Raw genomic sequence first — 7,783 nt, forward strand, 5'->3', positions numbered from 1 at the left:
TGTTATTTACTTCGTAAAGATGATTACACATTGAAACTTCCTGGCAGATTAAAACTGTGTGCCCGACCGAGACTCGAACTCGGGACCTTTGCCTTTCGCGGGCAAGTGCTCTACCAACTGAGCTACCGAAGCACGACTCACGACCGGTACTCACAGCTTTACTTCTGCCAGAATCCGTCTCCTACCTTCCAAACTTTACAGAAGCTCTTCTGCGAACCTTGCAGAACTAGCACTCCTGAAAGAAAGGATATTGCGGAGACATGGCTTAGCCAAGGCGTGGGGGATGATTCCAGAATGAGATTTTCACTCTGCAGCGGAGTGTGCGCTGATATGAAACTTCCTGGCAGATTAAAACTGTGTTCCCGACCGAGACTCGAACTCGGGACCTTTGCCTTGCGCGGGCAAGTGCTCTACCAACTGAGCTACCGAAGCACGACTCACGACCGGTACTCACAGCTTTACTTCTGCCAGTATCCGTCTCCTACCTTCCAAACTTTACAGAAGCTCTTCTGCGAACCTTGCAGAACTAGCACTCCTGAAAGAAAGGATATTGCGGAGACATGGCTTAGCCAAGGCGTGGGGGATGATTCCAGAATGAGATTTTCACTCTGCAGCGGAGTGTGCGCTGATATGAAACTTCCTGGCAGATTAAAACTGTGTGCCCGACCGGCACTCGAACTCGGGACCTTTGCCTTTCGCGGGCAAGTGCTCTACCAACTGAGCTACCGAAGCACTCAGATTCTACGTGACGTGGGTTCGACAGAGCCTCGTTATGTTACTGGAGATAGGTGTCACGAGACGTCTACGCAAAGGTCATGCAGATCGCTTAAATTACGTGCAGGTGGCTTGTGAACACAGAACTACCACCCGATAGCGTTCCAGATGTTCTCCATTTGGCTCAGATCATGCGAGCTTGATGGCCAAGATATCACCGAGAGTTTATTATCATGCTCCTGAAACCACGGTAATACGAATCTGATTTTGTAATGTACCATGCTAGAAGATGCCATCGCCGTCGGGATAGACATTAAGCATGATGGTGTGCGGATGGTCCGCATTAATAGCGAATTACCCCAAAGCTGTCATGGTGCCTTCGATTACTGCTACAGAGCCCATGGAAGCCAAAGTGAATGTTCACCACAGCATAGTCCTGCCCGCACTGGCTTGTGTCTGTGACTCAGTATATGTTTGGAGAAGCGTTTGCTTCAATGAAGTCGTTGCCGGATTCAACCATTGGAATGGCGTCCACTGTTCTTCAGTCACTTTCCGTAGAAGCTCACGGCAATAGCACACTGGACCACAGCAGACTGTCCTCTGTCAAACAGCGCTCGCACTTACTAGTCGAACCTGTGACGAAATGTGCCGCTCTTCTTTGTACACTACTGGCCATTAAAATTGCTACACCAAGAAGAAATGCAGATATTAAACGGATATTCATTGGGCAAATAAATTGTACTGGAACTGAGATGTGATTACATTTTCACGCAGTTTGGGTGCATAGATCCTGAGAAATCAGTACCCAGAACAACCACCTCTGACCGTAATTACGGCCTTGATACGCCTGAGCATTGAATCAGGGCTTGGATGGCGTGTAGAGGTACAGCTGCCCATGCAGCTTCAACGCGATACCACAATTCATCAAGAGTAGTGACTGGCGTATTGTGACGAGCCAGTTGCTCGGCCACCATTAACCAGACGTTTTCAATTGGTGAGAGATCTGGAGAATGTGTTGGCCAGGGCAGCAGTCTAACATATTCTGTATCCAGAAAGGCCCGTACAGGACCTGCAACATGCGGTTATACATTATACTGCTGAAATGTAGGGTTTCGTAGGGATCGAATGAAGGGTAGAGCCACGGGTCGTAACACATATGAAATGTAACGTCCACTGTTCAGTGCCCTCAATATGAACAAGAGGTGACCGAGACGTGTAACCAATGGCACCCCATACTATCACGCCGGGTGATACGCCAGTATGGCGATGACAAATACACGCATCCATTGTGCGTTCACCTCGATGTCGCCAAACACGGATGCGACCATCGTGATGGTTGTAAACAGAACCTGGATTCATCCGAAAAAATGACGTTTTGCCATTCGTGCACCCAAGTTCGTCGTCGAGCACATCATCGCAGGCGCTCCTGTTTGTGATGTAGCGTCAATGGTAACCGCAGCCACGGTCTCCGAGCTGATAGTCCATGCTCCTGCAAACGTCGTCTAACTGTTCATGCAGATGGTTGTTGTCTTGCAAACGTCCCCATCTGTTGACTCAGGGATCGAGACGTGGAAAGATGATCCGTTACAGCCATGCGGATAAGATGCCTGTCACCTCGACTGCTAGTGATACGAGGCCGTTTGGATCCAGCACGGCATTCCGTATTACCCTCCTGAACCCACCGATCCATATTCTGCCAACAGTCATTTGATCTCGACCAACGCGAGCAGCTATGTTGTTATACGATAAACCGCAACGACGTCAGGACTGCGGAAACGGTCAAGGCAACGGCTCATTAGAAGCGGTAAATCTGGGTTCGAATCCCGCTGTGCCACAAATTTTCCAGTTTCGCCATTCCATTACCACAGTGCCCTCTGCGGCTGGAAGTTACGAATTCCCACCAATCGCTTCCCTTTCTTTCCCGGTACCATCTTTCATACAATTGCAGAGTATAGCTGTAGACGTAGATGTATCTGTGATGGGCTTCGGAATCAATAGCCTGTCTGTCATCTGTTCCTTTACAATGTTGTTTCATACTTTTCAGATATCATTATTTTATATGTCTTACTTTTTGCGACCATTTACAGGAAAAATAAGTGAAAAAAAGACATTATGGCGGCGCAATTCACTTTTCTTTACCGGTACTGGTATGCAGCGAAATAACTGACATCAAGAAAGAATTACCACAAGACGGAGTACAAGTTCGAACAGAGAAAGAAAATAGGCTGTGCCTTATTCATAGGAATCATCCCAGCATTCGTCTTAAGCGAGCAGCTATGTTGTTATACGATAAACCGCAATCGCGATAGTCTACAATCCGACGTTTATCAAAGTCGGAAACGTGATGGTACGCATTTCTCCTCCTTACACGAGGCATCACAACAACGTTTCACCAGGCAACGCCGGTCAACTGCTGTTTGTGCATGAGAAATCGGTTGAAAATTTTCTTCATGTCAGCACGTTGTTAGTGTTGCCACCGGCGCCAACCTTGTATGAATGCTCTGAAACGCTAATCATTTGCATATCACAACATCTTCTTCCTGTCGGTTGAATTTCGCATCTGTATCACGTCATCTTCGTGGTGTAGCAATTTTAATGGCCAGTAGTGTATTTTCTGTATCTCCTCTGTCCATCCTAGCTGACGAGAGTCCCTCACTGAAGAGTGATATGACATACTCAATTGTCGGTTGAAGGAATGTCTGAAAGCTACCTCCTTCGAGAGTTCGCTGCATTTTCTTTTCAAATCAATCTCTCTCTGGGATTTGCCCTTACGAGAACTAATTTTGTGTAGTCGTTCCATTGTAAATTGCTGCGAAAGCATGTTCCCAGTTATTTTACGGTTGTGACTATTTACAGCAACTGACCCCAACATTTCTAATGAATATCGGCGCTACATTTGAAAGTGTCGAAGGTTAATTGATCGTTTAAAGGGGTTCTTTCATGTCGATATATTTTTATGGCGGAGCGTGTTACCTGTATGTAACAGAATCATCTGTCAACAGCCTCATGGAACATCCGACCTTAAGATCAGGTTATACAGGGAGAGAGAGAGAGAGGGAGAGAGTGAGAGAGAGAGAGAGAGAGAGAGAGAGAGAGAGAGAGAGAGAGAGAGAGAGAGGGAGAGAGATGCGCAAAAGAGGTGGGAGAAGGAGTAGTGTGTAATATTTGGATTTGGTTGCGTATGCATACAGCACATACATTGCACACACCTCTCCCTCCCTCTTCTTCCTGCCCACCCCTCCACCTCTCGCTGCACCTCCTCCTTCTGCCTCTCTCTGTTCATCTCCTCCTTCCCCCTCTCTCTCGATCTCCCATTTCCACTGACTATCTCCTCCTCCCCTCTTTCTGTGTCCATCTCATTTTCCCTCCCCTCATAATCCATCCCGTATCCCCCCCTCTCTTTCTATGTTCTGCCACACCCATCTGCACATACACCTCCTGGAACACATTCAGATACTACCCACACAACCTGCCAGTCCTGCAGGGCAGCGTAGATGTATGGTGTTACCAATTCCTTCCACATCCACTCCAATCGTTATGGCAGCTAGGTGGTTCTTCCCTCCACAGTTCTTCTTCAGAAAATAACTTTTACATTTACCAAATTTATTGAAATCGATGCAGTGACATTTGAGTAGATGTGGAACATATATACACACACACATCCATTTATATACACATACATACTAAGAATGGAAAACTCTACAATAGTCTGTTGGGGTATTACCAAAGCTAAGACTGTATCAAATATCACGATTTCTCTTCCTTAAGAAATTTGCTATGATGTCTTCTGTGCAACCAAAAAGCTGTGTAAGGCCCATGTTTTGACCACTAGGTAATTTAGAACTGCTTTGAATGCCTTCTAGTGGCTCAGGAACATGACAGCAACGAGGATGCTAGTGTCTAACTGTTATGAGTTTCGCAAACGAACAATGAGAGTTGATTTTCAGAAAATCGCTGTTTTTGGAAATTAAGTTACACTCCTCGAAATGGAAAAAAGAACACATTGACACCGGTGTGTCAGACCCACCATACTAGCTCGGGACACTGCGAGAGGGCTGTACAAGCAATGATCACACGCACGGCACAGCGGACACACCAGGAACCGCGGTGTTGGCCGTCGAATGGCGCTAGCTGCGCAGCATTTGTGCACCGCCGCCGTCAGTGTCAGCCAGTTTGCCGTGGCATACGGAGCTCCATCGCAGTCTTCAACACTGGTAGCATGCCGCGACAGCGTGGACGTGAACCATATGTGCAGTTGACGGACTTTGAGCGAGAGCGTATAGTGGGCATGCGGGAGGCCGGGTGGACGTACCACCGAATTGCTCAACACGTGGGGCGTGAGGTCTCCACAGTACATCGATGTTGTCGCCAGTGGTCGGCGGAAGGTGCACGTGCCCGTCGACCTGGGACCGGACCGCAGCGACGCACGGATGCACGCCAAGACCGTAGGATCCTACGCAGTGCCGTAGGGGACCGCACCGCCACTTCCCAGCAAATTAGGGACACTTTTGCTCCTGGGGTATCGGCGAGGACCATTCGCAACCGTCTCCATGAAGTTGGGCTACGGTCCCGCACACCGTTAGGCCGTCTTCCGCTCACGCCCCAAAATCGTGCAGCCCGCCTCCAGTGGTGTCGCGACAGGCGTGAATGGAGGAACGAATGGAAACGTGTCGTCTTCAGCGATGAGAGTCGCTTCTGCCTTGGTGCCAATGATGGTCGTATGCGTGTTTGGCGCCGTTCAGGTGAGCGCCATAATCAGGACTGCATACGACCAAGGCACACAGGTCCAACACCCGGCATCATGGTGTGGGGAGCGATCTCCTACACTGGCCGTACACCTCTGGTGATCGTCGAGGGGACACTGAATAGTGCACGGTACATCCAAACCGTCATCGAACCCATCGTTCTACCATTCCTAGACCGGCAAGGGAACTTGCTGTTCCAACAGGACAATACACGTCCGCGTGTATCCCGTGCCACCCAACGTGCTCTAGAAGGTGTAAGTCAACTACTCTGGCCAGCAAGATCTCCGGATCTGTACCCCATTGAGCATGTTTGGGACTGGATGAAGCGTCGTCTTACGCGGTCTGCACGTCCAGCACGAACGCTGGTCCAACTGAGGCGCCAGGTGGAAATGGCATGGCAAGCCGTTCCACAGGACTACATCCAGCATCTCTACGATCGTCTCCATGGGAGAATAGCAGCCTGCATTGCTGCGAAAGGTGGATATCCACTGTACTAGTGCCGACATTGTGCATGCTCTGTTGCCTGTGTCTATGTGCCTGTGGTTCTGTCAGTGTGATCATGTGATGTATCTGACCCCAGGAATGTGTCAATAAAGTTTCCCCTTCCTGGGACAATGAATTCACGGTGTTCTTATTCAATTTCCAGGAGTGTAGTTCCAGTAGACGTGTTCAATAATTCCAATTCAGTAATATTTATATTATCAAGTTTAAATATCAGCAAAGTTTGAACTATAGACACCACTGACTTCAGAACGAGTTTTTCAACGTGTTTGAGTGTTTAACTTGACCTTAGGTGCTATTTCCGATATAAATAAGAGGCATAAGCCAGCCACGTGGAAAATGCTGCGCTGCATCTGAGCATCAAGGGTTTGTGCTATAAATATAGGGCAAAAAGGGAGCACCAGTTTTCAGATCTGTTGCATGCCAACCTTGTACAAAGGGGCAAATGTTTAAAATTTTCAAAGTTCCACAATAAAGTTATCGCGCTTACATTACGGCAGTGTCGAGATGAGGTGGGAAGAATAAGATTTTATCACAGAGTTGAGTCAGGGGAGAACACATCGTAGCGTGTGCCGAGCCAGACAGCTATCCTCAGCAGAAGTGTAGTGGGGCAGAGCAAGTGGACGTGGACAGCATCGCTTCACTTTCGTTTGCGTGATAAAAGAATCACTATTGCTAATGCAACAACGAGTATCAAGGACTTTTGCATACCAGTGCTATACTATAAAAACGTCGTTAAGCAAGCACAATAGAGTGGGAATCGCTGATACGTTCGTGACACTAGGACATATGCGGTCATGGCAAGTGGCGTCGGGTAGACATTAGCACTACACGGAAGAGCCAAAGAAACTTGTACACCTGCCTAATTTCGTGTAGGATCCCCAAGCGAGCACGCGGAAAGTGCCGCTACGCGACGTGGCATGGACTCGAGTAATGTCTGAAGTGGGGCTAGAGGGAATGGATACCATGAATCCTGCAGGGCTGTCCATTAATCCGTAAGAGTACGAGGGGGTGGAGGTCTCTTCTGGACAGCACGTTGCAAGGCATCCCAGATATGCTCAATAAAGTTCATGCCTGGTGAGTTGGGTGGCCAGCGGAAGTGTTTAAAATCAGAAGAGTGCTCCTGGAGCCATGCTATATCAATTATGGAGGTGTGGGGTATCGCATTGTGCTGCTGGAATTACCCAAGTCTGCCGGAATGCGCAATGGACATGAATGGATGCAGGTGATCAGACAGGATGCTTGCCGGCCTCAGTGGCCGAGCGGTTCTAGGCGCTTCAGTCCGGAGCCACGCGACTGCTATGGTCGCAGGTTCGAGTCCTGCCTCGGGCATGGAAGTGTGTGATGTCCTTAGGTTAGTTAGGTTTAAGTAGCTCTAAGTTCTAGGGGACTGATGACCTCAGATGTTAAGTCCCATAGTGCTCAGAGCCATTTAAACCATTTTTGAAGACAGGATGTTTACGTACTCTGCAGCAATTCCCGACGTGTGTGGCGTCGCATTGTCTGCTGGAATTTCCCAAGTCCGTCGGAATGCACAATGGACATTAAGGGATGTAGGTGATCATACAGGATGCCTGTGTACGTGTCACCTGCCAGAATCGTAACTGGATGTAACAGGGGTCTTCCTGTCTTTCATTCAGTTCATGTGGAAATCCTTTTCCCACTTTCTACACTTTTACCATAGCTTTGAACCGAAGAGAAACGGTTTTATGCGTCACATTCAATTGTTACGCGAGTTGCTGTTGGGTTGAGTATCATCTTCACCCAATAAGGCCTGCAGACTTTCGTTGTATGCAAACTTTTTCCGTGGCTTCCCGCTCTAG

General features: G+C 48.3%; 1 non-coding gene across 1 annotated transcript; it reads right to left on the minus strand.

Moving 5' to 3' along the window:
* Positions 1–357: 357 nt before the first annotated feature.
* Trnaa-cgc (transfer RNA alanine (anticodon CGC)) lies at positions 358–432 on the minus strand. The gene has a single exon. It is a non-coding gene; the product is annotated as a tRNA-Ala (tRNA).
* Positions 433–7,783: the final 7,351 nt, after the last annotated feature.

This window comes from Schistocerca gregaria, chromosome 8 (assembly GCF_023897955.1).
Source record: "Schistocerca gregaria isolate iqSchGreg1 chromosome 8, iqSchGreg1.2, whole genome shotgun sequence".
NCBI lineage: Eukaryota > Metazoa > Arthropoda > Insecta > Orthoptera > Acrididae > Schistocerca > Schistocerca gregaria.